A 16,761-nucleotide genomic window follows, 5' to 3' on the forward strand; every position below is an offset into this window, starting at 1 on the left:
TCATGTAAAGCACTCCAATATCTGACCAGCCTGCACTATTTAAAACTGCAAAGAAAGAAAGGATAAAAAGTGATTTCCACACTTCTGTCATTGGGCTATACGTGGGCTACATCTGAGTGATATTTGTGCTACATTTGGGCTCCTTTTTCTCTGGTGGCTATCTTGGGAGACTTCAATTAAATTCATTAAACTTTATTCGATCTGATTTAGAAACATAGCTCATAAAAGTGTACATAAAAACAGTACATCCTCTTTCTTAATACAATAGAGTGAGAATTAATTAAAACCAGTAGGTAAAAACGGGTTTTACAAAGCCCGGCTCAGAGCAACTTCAGGTTAACAGAATAGCAAAGTTCAATGGTTCGCAAGATCAATCTCATGTACTTCACGCAAAATACGCAATAAGGGGTCCAAGTACGATGCAACGCTCTAATACCTGACCAGTCTGCACTATATAAAACTGCAACACAAAAAATGTGTTTTGCACACTTCTGTCATTGGGTTATATATGGGCTACATCTGGGTGATATTTGTGCTAAATTTAGGCTCTTTTTCCTCTGGTGGCCATCTTGGGAGACTTATTTGTTATGAAGTTTCCTAATTTCCAGATATACTGCAGTCTCCTCAGTAGAAAATGCTTTCAGTTTTTTACTTTGATTCCATCAAGAAGGCATTCAGATGTGCCACACATTTGCCATAAATTCAGAATGTTAGCACTCTAGTTGCTCATCAGATCACTGTAGTAAAGCTACTGCTCACCAGGGAGTTAACTGGAAGTCTACTGCGGGTATTGAAAGTGATTGTTTCAGTCTGCATGTCAAGAATTTTCTAATGAAATATAAGAGGATTTGAGATCTCACTTAAAACATGGCCTAATTCTTCTTTCTGCAGCACTAACCATAACTTCTATGGCAACATGAACCCCCTCATTTTATTTCTTATTAAATTAAATGTTTAGGTGTTACCAGTTTATTCCAATCAAGATGGCTTCAGGTGTACCATAATTCTGTCATAAGCAACACTGTTAGCGCTCTAGTTGTTCTTCTAGAACACTCTGGGAAGCTGCAGTAGGACACAAAGGAATCAACTGACAGGCTGCTCCTGTTGAAATATAACAGGAAGATATTTGAGATCTCACTTAATACATGTCCTAATTTTCCTTTCTACAGCACTAACCATAATTTCTATAACAAAATGAACCCCCTCATTTTGTTCCTTTTTAAATTAAATGTTTGAAGTGTCACCAGTTTATTCCAATCAAGATGGCTTAAGGTGTGCCATACTTTTGTCATAAATAAGGCTGTTAGCGCTCTAGTTGTTCTTTAGAACACTCTGGGAAGCTGCAGTAAAACACAAAGGAATCAACTGACAGTCTCTACCCTTGTTGGATGTACATGTTTTTATTGAGAATGTCAGACTTCATTCTCACATGACTGAGAAAGATAATGTGAATTTACAGAAAATGTGCTCTCATTTTAGCTTCTGGATCACCTTCCAAACCTCTATGGGACAAGCATGAGAAAATAGTTTTCTCTCAAACATGATTCATGATATCCCAGCACAAGGTTTTTCACAGGGTAAAATCACCTTAGAACACACTACAATTCCTAAAATTAGTATGGTACCATCAACAATGGAATTCTCTAATGTAACTAAAGTCTGGTATCACCCTTTATAGTTCTCCTTTTGGTGACCCTCAAAATCTTCTATTCACTACAAGGCATTTCAATGGGGTGCTATCATGTATATTGGTCCCAAGATGGCTGCCAGCAATTCCAGGATGAAGTGCTGACAGCCAATCAGATCTCACAATGAGATGTATGGTTAGGCTCCGCCCAGATATCAATTTATTTTATTTTTGAATTTCTTATAAACCACTGAATGGATTTACACCATTCAAAAAAAAGGTCGCTTTCTGAAACAAGAGCTACCTTTTTGCCAAATTTGGTGTAATTCCGTTCAGCAGTGCGGTCTGTAGCTGTGTCTAAAGTTTCCTAAGGAAATTAACATGGGGAAAATGCGTTTTGGGACCCCCTTTTTCCTCGGCCCCCGCTTGACGAATCACCCCAAAAGTTTTAAGACAGGAGATGACCAGAGCACCCCATTAGTTTTGAGAATTTCATGAAGATTAGTCAAACGGCACCAGAGATATTGCCAAAGAAAAAATGCTTTTTGAATGGAAACAAGGTCCTAACTATAACTACCTACTGATGACCGCCAGTAGGTATATATATCCATAACTCACGCGACCGCAATCCTCTGCTGATGACGTCAGATATTACATCACTGATGACTTTTGTGTCTTTCTGAAAAATAAATATTTGTAATATATGTATAGCTAAAGATTAATGGAAGAAGACATTGGTAATTAAGAGTCTAAATACAGTGATGTAATATCTGACGTCATCAGCAGAGGATTGTGGTCGCGTGAGTTATAGTTGCCTGCAGTAACTATAACGGGGGAATTTCATTGGTTTTTTACGAATGAAATGTCCAGCTAACTATAACATGTGTGAAACCTATGGTTTTTTAAGTGAATTTGCAAGGTTTTTTAAATGCTAATTCGTAACTATAACGTGTGTGAAACCTATGTTTTTTTCAGTGAATTTGTACGGTTTTTTAAATGCTAAGTTATTTTTTTATTATTTTTTTTTTCAGGTTTTTCAAACAAAACAATTTTTATTTTTATTTAAATCGCGAGGTGCGCGCACCCTGTGCACACCGTGCGCTACGCGCACCGTGCGCACTCTGTGTGCGCTCGGTGCGCTTCGTGCACAGAGCGCCCACGGTTCGCAGTTTGTGCCATGCGCGCAGGGTGCGCGCACCTCGCGATTTAAAAAAAAAAAAAAAAGTTGTTTTTTTCTCCCTTGGGGGTCCTTCTTTGACCCCCCTGACCAAGACTAGGGGGTCAGGAACTGTCCACTCTGCCCCCTTTTCATGTTCTCCACCTTTGTTTTTCACCCCCTCAGACTGCGAGAGACAAAATGGCGGCCGACACTTCCTGGTTTCGACCGATTCGAATGTTTACCGACATCTAACAACCAATCAGAATTGCGCTCGCGCACGGCAGGGTGCGCGCACAGTGCGCGCACGGTGAGCGCGTATAGATATTGATATGCTTTTAAATGCTATTTTCTCAGGAAATACTGAACAGATTTACACCAGACCTGCAAAAGGCACTTCCTTGACCTTATGGCTACCTCTCTGCCAAATTTCAACTAATTCTGTTCAGCCGTTCGGGCTGTAGCTGCGACTAAAGGTCCTATGGAAAAATGCATGGGCAAAACGCGTTTTGGGACCCCCCCTTTTTCCCGGCCCCCGCTTGACGAATCACCCCGAGACTTTCAGGGTAGGAGCTGAACGGAGCGCCCCATTAGTTTGGAAAATTTCGCGAGGATTCGTCAACCGGCGCCAAAGTTATTCAAAATAGAATTTTGAGATTTCCTATGGAAACTAGATTGTAACTATAACTATGATAATATATATATATATATTCACTAAAAAAGACATAGGTTTCAGGGACGTTATAGTTAGTCAAACATTTGACTCATATAAAACCAGAGAAATTCGCTTGTTATAGTTAGTTGAGCTAACTATAACAATGCACTGCTGATGATGTCACATATTACATCACTCGTGACATGGTCTGTGTCATCACTGATGACATCACTGATGACATCTCAATTGACATCACTGATGACATCACTGATGACATCATCCAGTTAATGTGTGTTTCTATAAAATGTAAATATGTTTTATATATATATATATATATATATATATATACACTGAAAAAACCATAGGTTTCACACATGTTATAGTTAGTGGAAATTTTACTGATAAAAAACCAATGAAATTGTCCCGTTATAGTTAGCGCAGGCAACTATAACTCACGCGACCACAATCCTCTGCTGATGCTAATACTGTATTTAGACACTTATTTGCCCATGTCTTCTTCCATACATTTTTAGCTATACATATATTACAAATATTTTTTTTTCCTAAAGACACATATGTCATCAGCAGAGGATTGCGGTCGCGTGAGTTATAGTTGCCTGCGCTAACTATAACGGGGCAATTTCATTGGTTTTTTATCAGTAAAATTTCCACTAACTATAACATGTGTGAAACCTATGGTTTTTTCAGTGAATTTGCAAGGTTTTTTAAATGCTAATTCCTAACTATAACGTGTGTGAAACCTATGGTTTTTTCAGTGAATTAGTACGGTTTTTTAAATGCTAAGTTTTTTTCCCTTATAATAAGCCCTGTACATTTGGTGGCCTACGGCCACCAAAAGCACAGGGGGTGGGGTAAGTGTGGATAGTGTTTTTTTCCATTGTAATAAGCCCAGCACATTTGGTGGCCTTCGGCCACCAAAAGCACAGGGGGTGGGGTAAGTGTGGATAGTGTTTTTTTTATTTTTATTTTTTTACCGTACGCTTACCGTAAGCGTACGGTAAGCGTACCCCGCGAAATTGCCGAAAAAAAAATAAAACCGTTTTTGCACTTGGGGGATGTTTGGGGACTCCCTCCACATGACTATGTGGGAGGGAGTTGTCAAAACAGCCCCTTTACATGTTTTTGGGCTTCCGATTTTAAAAATCTCTCTCAGTGCGAGAGACAAAATGGCGGCCGCCGCTTCCTGGTTTCGGCCGATTCGAATGTTTACTAAGATCTAAGAGCCAATCAGAATCGCGCTCGCGCACGCCACCGTACGCTTACCGTAAGCGTACGGTAAGCGTACCGTAAGCTGGCTCAGATATATATATTGATTTAAAGGCTATTTTCTCAGAATCTACTGAACAGATTTACACCAAACCTACAAAAGGCACTTCCTTGACCTAGGGACTACCTCTCTGCCAAATTTTGAGTAATTCTGTTCAGCCATTCGGGCTGTAGCTCGTTCTAAAGGTCCTATGGAAAAATGCATGGGAAAAACGCGTTTTGGGACCCCCCTTTTATCTCAGCCCCCGCTTGACGAATCCCCCCGAGACTTTCAGGGTAGGAGCGGAGCGTAGCGCCCCACCTATTTTGAGAAATTCGCGAGGATTCGTCGACCGGCGCCAAAGTTATTCAAAATAGAATGTTGAGGTTTTCCTATGGAAACGTGGTCCTAACTATAACTACCTACTGGCTATCGCCAGTAGGTAATATATATATATATATATATATATGTAAACAAAACCAGCTCCTCCTGGGAATCTCGCCCGTGGTTGGGTGGCGCGCTGGGCCGGTAGAGCCACCGCCGGCAAATTCAATCCAATAATAGTCGCAAATAAGCAAACGCACTCTCGGTAGCAGTAACGAGTTTAATTAGCACTGTTACGCGTTTCGGGAGTCAAGCTCCCTTGATCACACTTGACTCCCGAAACGCGTAACAGTGCTAATTAAACTCGTTACTGCTACCGAGAGTGCGTTTGCTTATTTGCGACTATTATTGGATATATATATATATATATATATATATATGCCAAGGTGTATTGAAGAATGAATGCATTTACAAGTGCCTAAAGGAATTATTTCATATGTATGTGACTGACTGTATAAGTGAGTGATTGAGCGTGTCTTACAGAATGCATGGGTTATGACTAAACTTTGTAAAAGTCTGTATTAATCTCTCCATTGGTGTGTAAGCAACTGCATGGGTTGCTGAACACCTACATGAGTGTCTATATAGATTACTGATTTGTTGTCTGAGTATCTGTATGGGTCCCTGAGTGTCTGTGTGGGTGGGTGGGTGTATGAGTCTGTGCATAGATGTCTGAGTGGGTGATTCAGTGGTTGTATGGATTAAAAATTGCATCTGGAAAGGGCTGTATAGGTGAGTTAGTGTGTCTATGGGTGTGTTGGTGAGTGAATAAATGTCTCAGTGGTATATCTGTGACTAACTACATATGTTTTAAGCCACTATATGTGAGTGTTGGAGTATATAAATGAGTATACGTGAGACTAAGTTATTTCAAGAGTGGGTGTATAAATAAGTGTCTGCTTCTATCAGTGATTGTATAAGACAGTAAATATGTGTTAGTAACTGTATAAATAAGTGATGTGGTATGTCTAAAAATAACCCACCGAAACTAGAAGGACGGTCACCCAGGCCCTCGTCAGCAGTAGACTGGACTAAGGGAATGCAGTCTATGTTGGAGCCCCGGGCAAACTCCTGAAACGGCTCCAACGCATCCAGAACACCTCAGCACGCCTGATCCTTGACATTCCTCGCCGCAGCCACAACACACCCCACCTGAGAGACCTGCACTGGCTCCCCATCAAAAAGAGGATAACCTTCAAGCTCCTCACACACACAAGGCACTCCTCAACACCAGACCAGCACACCTCAAACAGCCGACTCAGCCTCTACACCCCCACCTGCCAGCACTGCTCCGCAGACTGCGCCCTCGCCACCGTCCCCCGCATCCAAAGAGTGACCGGCGGCAGCAGATCATTCTCCCATCTTGCCGCCAAGACATGGAATACCCTCCCTATCCTCCTGTGGCAGACCGAAGACCTCCTAACCTTCAGAAGACTTCTCAAGACCTGGCTCTTCGAACAGTAGCAGCTCCCCCCCTAGCGCCTTGAGGCCCTCACGTGTATGTAGTGCACTCTCTATATCCTATGATTGATTGATTGATTGATTGTATAACTGTATACATGATTAAGTGGGTATATGATTCATTCTTTGCATTAATGACTAGGCGTGTGAGTAACACTATGGATGAGTGGCAGCCTATGACTGCATGTATAGATGTATGAGTGCATATTATAGTCCTCTATTGATGAGTAACTACATGTATAAGTGACTGGATGTGTGTGTAGACCTAGGAAATAGTGAGTGTTATGTAGTATATGGCATTCTTCTGTGTATGGTTTTAAAAATAGTAGTCAGCATTTTAGAATGGGTGTATCAAAGTTTATATTAGAGCATCAGGATGTGCATCAGATTGCCACGTGGATGATGTCATGAGGGATGTCATCAGTGATGTCATTTGAGATATCATCAGTGATGCCATGAGTGATGCCACTGACCATGTCATGAGTGATGTAATATGTGACATCATCAGCAGTTCATTGAGGGCGCGCGAGTTATAGTTAGCTCAACTAACTATAACAGGCAAATTTCTCTGGTTTTATATGAGTCAAACGTTCAACTAACTTTAACGTCCCTGAAACCTATGTTTTTTTTTGTGAATTTCAAAGGTTTCTTAAATGCTAATTTCTAACTATAACGTGCCTGAAACCTATGGTTTTTTTCTGTGAATTTCAAAGGTTTTTTAAATGCTAATTCCTAACTATAACGTCTGTAAAACCTATGTATTTTTTAGTGAATTTCGAAGGTTTTTTAAATGTTAATTTAATATTTTAATGTTTATAAAACCTATATTTTTTCTATCAGATTTTTAAATGTTTTGGAACTCTATTATACTTCTTGTTTTTAACTTTAAAAATTATGTAGTTTTATGTCTTCCCCCAAAAATATATTTTTTTTTGGGGGGGGATGAGAAAACTGCACTCCCATACTGGTAGCATACCAAGCTCCATCACCACACAAATCCTATCCGGCATATTGCTAAACTCGTAAAGGATGCGCATTTCGTATCCGACGAGTTTGTGGCACCATGTCCCGCGTAACATTATATATGCATGAAATCACCCCAGGTACTACTTTGGTATCCGACGGGTACGCAGTACCAAGCCATGCGTTACGTCATGTACGTATGGGGTCGCACCTGCTGCGCGTTGCTTATTCGATGAGTACACGCTGCCAGGCCCTGTGTTACGTTACAGATGTATAGTATAGCGCCGGGTACGCCATTCCCTTATATTATTTTTTTGTCTCAAAAGTATATCTAAATAACTTTAAACAGTATATGAGAGCATGTGAAAATCTAAATTATTTTAAACATTTATATATTTCTAACTGTAATAAACATATATTATGATAAAAATGTTTTGTCAAAATCGCGTCGGGTGCGGCCTCCTTGTGCGCTCAGTGCGCGATTGCCATGTGACCTTAAAAAAAAGCATTTGATTGGTTCATAACATTTCCCATTGTAACAGTTGTACAACCCCACCCATTTTACTCATTCTCTCTACAGCATTTGATGAGAGACACCTCTTCTGCTTAGAAAGCTTTTTTGAAAATTGTTTTCCTGTTTACACATATCTTAAACTACACACAACATGCAACGATCATCTTGATCAATATTCATGCTCTGTACATTAGCCTTCCACATGTGATTGCCATGAATCTCAAACGTTCCATCAAAAGACAAATATGTGTTACACGATGCCCCTGGTTTGTGTGTCTGCACATTATTGTGCTGCCTTTCGGCCTGGGTATTGCCGGCTCTAAGGAGCATCATCAGCCACGGGCAGACTGTACATCCTAGATCACATGCCATCTCATTAACAATAGTTTCTGCCCTCCCGACACATGCTACACTAATCTAAATTGCACACTCTGCGAGGTCAAAACTACAAAAGAAACACACATAAGTACACTTCCTGGCCAGGCAGGAACTTAACAACGCCCAAGTCCCAGGAATAATTATTCACACCCCTACGCAGCACCCTGGGTGCAAAGGTGCATCAAAGCGATTTTCCCGTAGCTAATAATGTAGGACTATATTATCAAACAACGGCGATAACATAAGCCATAAATTCCCATAGAAGCCCAGGTTCACACCAGAACCTGGACTTCTAAGGGAATTCACATTGGCATATTTTCATCCCCTTATTGCTGCTTTATCGGCAGTTTCCTGCCGCTAAAACGGCGATAATGTTATCGCCCTTCCTTCATAATATGGCCCATATTCTCTGGCCTCATGTATTTAATTTTAAGGACTTGCTGAACCACACTCTTTCTCGCAGACCCCAGTGTCCTTGACAAACGGGTGACGGAGGGTAAACACCAAGAGCTGGGTGCAATAGACCAACGCTCTGTCTCCTCCTCCCTCTCTTCTTTTGACTCTCCCTCCCCTTCTCCCTTCCACCCACTCCCCCTCCCTTCCATTCTCACTCTGGTCCTTTCATTCGGACTACCTTTCTTTACCTCTTCCACATAGCACACATACTTATGTTTCATTTTTGTCTTGCAGGTTTCCTATGCTGCTTCCACTGGAGTACAACCCACGTTTTTTTTTATTATACTGTTCGATTAAAGGTACATTTCTATTTATCTGTTTTAAGAAAGGTTACTTATTTTTTCAAATAAATAACTGAGTGTATAGGTCTTCTTTTTCTGACAACACTTGTCTATTGTTTATTGTGAAAATCATCTGTTTATAGGAGATTTTAAGGACAACATTAATTAATATTAGAGTGCACCTACCAAACATAATCTAACTGACTATTAGACAAATGAAGCCTGGGTGATTGTACAACTGCAAGTGTTCTATGAGTGTATCACTTTATAACACCAAGTACTGCCCGTGTGATTACAGAACAAATAAGCCACTGCCTAGGACCACCGAGGCTTCAGGGACTGCCGAGGTCCACCATGCATATTTAAATAAAGAACCGGAATGTGGCGATCCCTGGACTTCAGTTGTCCTCGAACCCCCTGAACAATTAGTAAACAATACCCGGGAAGGTGGCGCTCCCCTAGGCTGCAAAACGTCTCTGTGCCCTTTGCGCCTAATTTACATGTGACATTAAGATCCCCAGTCCTACAGAGACCCCGCAATATAATAATTGGAGTGGCCATGGAACATTACCCACCCACCAGGGGCCTCATTTAAAAGAACGGGTGAGACCCCGCTTTTTTTGGTTGTTGTTCTTTTCTCTCCAATTTTACCATCCGCATCCCCTCTATTACAGCGATCCAAGGTTTTCCTCCTTTTGCTTCAAGTAGTCGAACACGTATTTGCTATCACAGGGTGGAAACCATGCACCACCCTCTAATAGCAAACACAAATGTCCAGCGAATGCACACCCCAGGACATTGTATGAGCTGCGCCTGAGAGGTCGCCCTCCCTACTACCATGATGCATATGTTAGTATAAACGCATACTAACACTACTTAAACAAGTGTAGTAAAGTGACCAGAATGTAGTGAAGAAGCAGAGGAAGTGCAAAATCTAAAAATATAAATCCTACCAGAAGTCGGATGACATAGTTCAATGAGCCGACAACCTGGCATGAGTAGAAACAGCTACACGAACAAAACGGGTCTTCAGCACAACACTAGCAATTTTGAAATATTGCTGAGTGGTGCCTTCTTTTTGGCTTCTCCCACTCGTCGCCAAATTTATGTAGTGAAGAGGCAGACAGCAGTGAATCCAATAAGTAGATTTATTACAAGAAAACAAGACACCTGAAACAACCATCAACAGGAGCAGACAGCAAAGCAACCATCTAATCCAGCACCGTGTAAAAACTCCGCAAGGTTACCCTCATGACAGCCCTACATTCTAACATTACATAATGAGGGCCATATTATCAAAAAACGGCGTTAAAATTATCGCCGCTTTAGCGACCGGAAACTGCCGCTACAACGGCTATAATGGGCTTGATAATATGCCGCAGAGAATTCCAAAAGTAGCCCATGTTCTCGTGTTAACATGGGCTTCTATTGGAATTCTCTACGGCATATTATCAAGCCCATTATTGCCATTTTAGCGGCAGTTTCCTGCCGCTAAAGCGGCGATAATTTTAACACCGTTCCTTGATAATATGCCCTTAGATTCTAATAGAATTACATACTAACATTCTACTATGGCTTACAATGGAATACTACACAGAGCACATGACTTTACAGCAATGAGCTCATAGTTTCATCCACGAGTCTTGACACCGGTAGGGGTAAGACTTTCACTTCCCACTCCCTATAGTGTATAAACGTAAACTAATACTTCTTCCACAAGTATGCTACAGCGCCCAGAGTACATCACTTAACAGCAATGAGCTCACAATTTAGGCTCACGGTTTAATCCCAGAGGGATGAGTAGTTTGCTTCCCACTCCCTATATACTATAAACGCATACTAACACTACTTACACACTTATACTACAGCGGCTAGTATCCTACACCGCCCAGAGCCCATCACATTACAGCAATCAGCTCGGATTCATCCCCAAGTTTTTACACCGGTAGGCGTAACTACTTCGCTTTCCGCTTCCGGTATACTATCAACACACAGTAGCGATCAGTAGTTTGCTTCCCACTCCCTGTATGGTATCAACACCTACTAACACTACTTGCACACGTATGCTACAAACAACAGACCACATCTCTTTACAGCAATGACCACACGGTTTAGACTCTCGGTTTCATACCCGAGTGTAGCACCATATCATAACACTACCATGCCACTCTAAGCAACACCGCACTTTCAGACCGTTAACAGTGATAACTACCTACTGGCGACCGCCAGTAGGTAACCAAGAACAAATTACAATAGTTCCTTGATTCTTTTAGCTTTCAAAAATTCTCTCTATTACTGTCTTTCTACTTTTCCATATAAATAGTTTTTTTAATATTCAAGTACACATCGAAGTCAGAAATGCAACGTATTCTATCAACACACTTTCTAGAACATTCTACAACATGTGGAGGTTAAAAGTTCATCAATTTTTTTAAATCTAACGATATTTTTTTGCAACATTTTCTCGAACATTTAACGGCACATGCAGGTTAAAAGTTCACAATTGTTTTAAGTTCGAACAGTGCCTTCCAAATGCAAGTAGCAGGTGTGGTTGAGTTGAGCAATTTTTATCCTATAATATGTACTATAATATGTACGTGCAAACTGCTTTTTCTTAACCAATCACAAACATACTTTTCCACAAATCGAATGTGCACCCTACTTTTAAAAAACAATGCTTTTCATCTCCCAATCAGGTACCGTTTTGTGTGCAAAAAGAAACTAGTTCCCCATCTTTAAAAATATCTCTTATTCTACGAAGGAACTGTATGAGCTACAGACATCTTTCCATACCTTCCAGCCATACCTTCAAAATGCTAGTGTGGATCGTAGGACATAGCTATGTTTTCTGGTGCAAGAGGTATGCAGAACAGAGACGTATTGACTTATACCTAGGTTTACAAAATGTGGACATTAAATGGTTTGGACAGAGAGGATTGAAGTGGCACCAATTGTTGCCTTTGTTTAAAACCTGTTTGCATCTCCAACACCCTGACCTCATGATTGTGCACTGTGGTGGAAACGACCTAGGCACATTGACTGGGGTAGGTTTGGAAATGCTTGTGAAGGACACCTTTGGACAATGGATGTTACTTTTGCCTCAAACTGTCTTTGTATATTCCAATATATGCCAAAGACAGAAGTGGAAATGGTCCAAACAATTTTGTCCTCAGATTGAAAAACTCGGAAAAAAGTCAACAAAGCTGTCTCTGCATACCTCAGAGACCACAAAATGGTGTCCATATACAACAACAACATACGTTTTGATATGGCGGATATATACAGAAGTGATGGAGTACACTTCACAGATCAGGGAAACCGAGTTTTCCTGAATAACTTGAAGCTGTGCATCCACACATACATGTAGCTCCAACCAATGAACACATGGGCTCTTTTTAGAGCAACCCTATAACTTACAACTTAGGCCCCCTATTTTAGGGCCATATAACACCAACTTCCGCAAACTCATCAAAATGTATTCTCCACACAGCTGTGGCGCAGCGGCCAGACCATCTCACTTTATAGCACAGACCTCTCGCATTGATCCCCAGCTCTACTCACCCATAGGGGTGAGTAGTTTGCGCTCTACAAATACCATATTGATTTACCTTTGCACTCCCTATACAACACCACCTAAGCACCATACACAAGCTACAATGTTCTAAACAAAAGTTCATCCTAGTACCTATAACTACATGCTTACACTAATTGCACAGATGTGGCACAGCAGCCAGAGCACATGACTTCACAGCATATGACACACAGTTCGGGCTCACGCTTTAATCCCCGACTCCGGCAGCAGCTCAGCTTAGCAACATGAGACTCTAGACATTGCTCACATATATTCCGTACCCAGGACTTTCATACCAGTACGGGTCAGTAGTTCGTCCTAGTAGTTATAAACACATCCGGACACTACTTCCACAACTGTAGTGCAGCGGCCAGGGCACATGACTTCACAGCATAAGACACACAATTTGGGCTCACGCTTTAATCACCGAGTACCGCACCAGCTCACCTTACCCGCATCAGACTCTACCCAATACCTCACTTAATTTCTGTAGCCCACCACTTACACACCGGTAGGGGTAAATATTTCGCTTCGCACCCCCTCTATAGCACACCCTAAACACCCCACAGAGGTTACAGTGCTCCTACCCTCCTATTTCCCACTTTTTCCCCCCTTTTTTCACCATACTCGCTTTAACGGAATCACAAAATGGCGGCCAACACTTCCTAGTTGCAACCGCTCGCACCGCTCGCAGCCAATCAGCAACAAGCTTGTGCTCGTAACGCCTCAGTCAATCAGATGGCAGAATTCCCAAATATCGATATCTGTGAATTTCGACATTACTCAAAAACTACTGAATGAATTTACACCAAATAAACAAAAGTGTGCTTTCTAGACCAAGACCCTTCTCCCTGCCAAATTTGGGGTAATTCCATTCACCCGTTCGACCTTGTCTAAAGTTTCCTATGGAAATTAACATGGGGAAAACACGTTTTCGGACCCCCCTTTTTCTTGGCCCCCCTTGACGAATCACCCCCAAACTTTGAACATAGGAGCTGATCCCAACTAATAATTAGTTTTGAAAATTTCGCTAAGATTCGTCAATCAGCGCCAAAGTTATTGGGAATAGAATGTTGACATTTTCCTATGGTAACTAGGTCCTAACTGCTCAGTTCACCATTCAACCTGCCTGACTGTGCCGGTGCTAGCGACGGCAGGAGCTAACGTCCAAATGTATCATGCAAATTCAATCCAAATCAGGAAATTAAGGATGCGGCACAACAGATGAAATCACATTATTTATTGCGCAAACAAATGGCGCGTTTCATCAAAAAGCCTTTGTCAAGTAGCGGAACATGCTCCACTGCCCTAAAAAATATATTTGTATGTTCATGAAAACTGAAAAATACTATTTATGTTACGTCCTTCATTGTTTAAATTACAAATATAATGTTTGAATACCAATTTATGGCCTTATCCAGAGCATTAATTGTACATTCTTTTGACCATAATATTTAATTGAATATAAAAAAATTATTAGTGTACGTAGAACATAACCACTGTAATGAACAATTAAGAATCTTTATAAAACAATATGTCTTGTATCATTATAGTCCGTACTTGTGTACTTTGTCAATAACAGCATGTGTGCTTGATTACCACCAAGTTCAATTTAGCACAAAAAGAATAAAGAAAATAACATTAAATTAAAACAGAATAAACGTAGCAACCGGAATTATATTGCACCTCGTAATCAACATGGATGTTATTGAAGGACAATCAAATGATTTTAGTAAATATGATGGTGGAGGAGTCTGGCACAATTATATTGTTGTATTGCCATGCAGGAGGTAAACAAAGTGCAATCTTCTCATATAAGCATTTCAATTCAAATTAACGATGTTAATCTATGATTGTTAGATATATTGTAATATCACATATTGGTCAAGTGCCCTTATGGCCTCCTAAAAGGTTACTCAAATCAGAGAGACCCTCATAAATTATCGTAAAACTGCATATCGGGCAAACCCTTACAGACTCTTAAAGTGTTCCTCAAATCAGAAAGAACCTCAACCACTGTGATTAGTGATGGGCAAGTCACCATATTAATTAGTAAGTTAGTAATGAAATATTAGAATATCTATCAAATTAATCTTCCATAGCATACATGATACTGACTGGGGGTGATTTACTTCCTATATATTAAAAGTGCATGTGTGTTATATAAAATGTATACTGTACTGCATAAAAATAGAAAGAGAGAATAGGAAACAGGCAACAAACCTTCACTGAATCAATACAAACCCAATTATGAACCAATGTGTGTACCTAATTCTTCCGCATTGGGTATTCTAGTATTCAAATCAATTATATGCCATGATTCCAAAATGTAAAGCTGTCATTCTCTATTGCCTCCCCTGGTATGTTTCTTGATTCGATCAATTCCAAATAGTTGTATTAAATTGCAATTGCTGTTGTGTCTCTCATGAAAATGTCTGGCCACGGGATAACTGAAATCCTAATTAGTTGTAGCTTGTAAATGCTGAAGACGTATTGTTTTTAGTAGTAACTTGGTACTGCCTACATATCTTAGGCCACACGGGCACTCCAAGACATACACCAAATGAATTGCATTTGAAGAACCCCTTTTCGTTCTCCTAGCCAGGGGGCAGATGTGTGTTTTTCCTGACAGCTGTGGACTAGCTTGTCCCTTAGTGATCTTGGTTTTCTGTATACCCTAAGAGGTGAATCACCTATCACTTTGCCGTTCACTGGATCAGTTTTTAATAGACACAATGACGTTTTAAAATTCTTCTAAATTGTTTAGATCTTTGGTTGTAGGTAGTAATCAATATGGCAGTTATAGTACTCTATTTGTTATTACTGGACGTGTTATTACCAAAAAGAATGTCATCCTGTGTCATGTCTTGGATTGTCTCCTTAGCGTGTGACAGTATTCTATTGGTGTAGTCTTGTTGTCTAAATATATTTCCCATATTGTTCTGTTCATGGGTAAAATTGTCCTCAGAGATACAATTACAACAGGCTCAATAAAACTCCCCATTAGGGATGTTATGAATCAATGGGGTAGGGTGATGGCTACGGGAGTGTAAGATGGTATTACCATCAAAGTAATTTCTGAATAACCTAGTGACCAATTTCTTTTCTTCAATTAAAATGGCAATATCTGGGAATTCACAATATGTTTTACTGATTTTGTGAGTAAAACTCAAATTTCAATAATTTTTTCCTGGGATATCAATGAATTCCAGTGCCAGACTTTCTGTTCCATTCCAAATCAGGAAACATTCAATAATTACCAATGTTCATAACAACTATGTTGGATCATTAATAGGTAACCTGCTAGTTAGTCCATTCCTTTGACCAATCGACATTTTGTCCAATTTCATCAATTTCAATATTCTTACATAAAAGAACAAGTTTATTCACATGTCCACATAATTCAAATCATTTGTAAGGCAGATAGACAGACCCAACTTTAATAGAGATTCCTCTTCAGCGGTTAAAATCCTGGATGACAAATTGACAATCAAACTATCTTCGCTGGTACTGAACAAATTAGGCACAAATCCTGCTGCTGATTTTGTTCTTCCCAGTCTTCTTTTAATTAGTCTGAATCTTTCTTTATTCCATTTCCTTTTCCCTTTCTTTGACCTTTTCCTCTTCCCCTCCCTTTCAGCGGAATCTGTTTGTAGGATGCCTGCTCTTCTGCTTCAGAAGCTGGAATTCGTGGATGAAAGTTAAAGGGTGCACTCCTAAAGGGACAGCTGTGTTTAGACCTTCAGTGTTCGAACTCAAATCAGAACTCGAGCCTGTTGATAAAAGCTCTTGTTGTCTTTGTTTCTGAAGGACCTGGAGGTGTCTTTGAGCCCAATCAAATCATTTGGCATAAGTTAGAATTCGTCCCACAGTGTAATCTTTTTTGTCACACAAGTATTTTTGTTGTTTTTTGGCCTTTATTGCATCTTTGTATGTTTTCAATTGTCTCTCCCAGGCTTTAAGAAAATCTAAAACTGTACTATCCCTTTGTGTTTGTCTTAATCTTGTCTAACCAACAACAGATCTTTCCTTGCTGTTTTTAAATCTA

This window comes from Triturus cristatus, chromosome 2_1 (genome assembly GCF_964204655.1).
Source record: "Triturus cristatus chromosome 2_1, aTriCri1.1, whole genome shotgun sequence".
Taxonomy (NCBI): domain Eukaryota; kingdom Metazoa; phylum Chordata; class Amphibia; order Caudata; family Salamandridae; genus Triturus; species Triturus cristatus.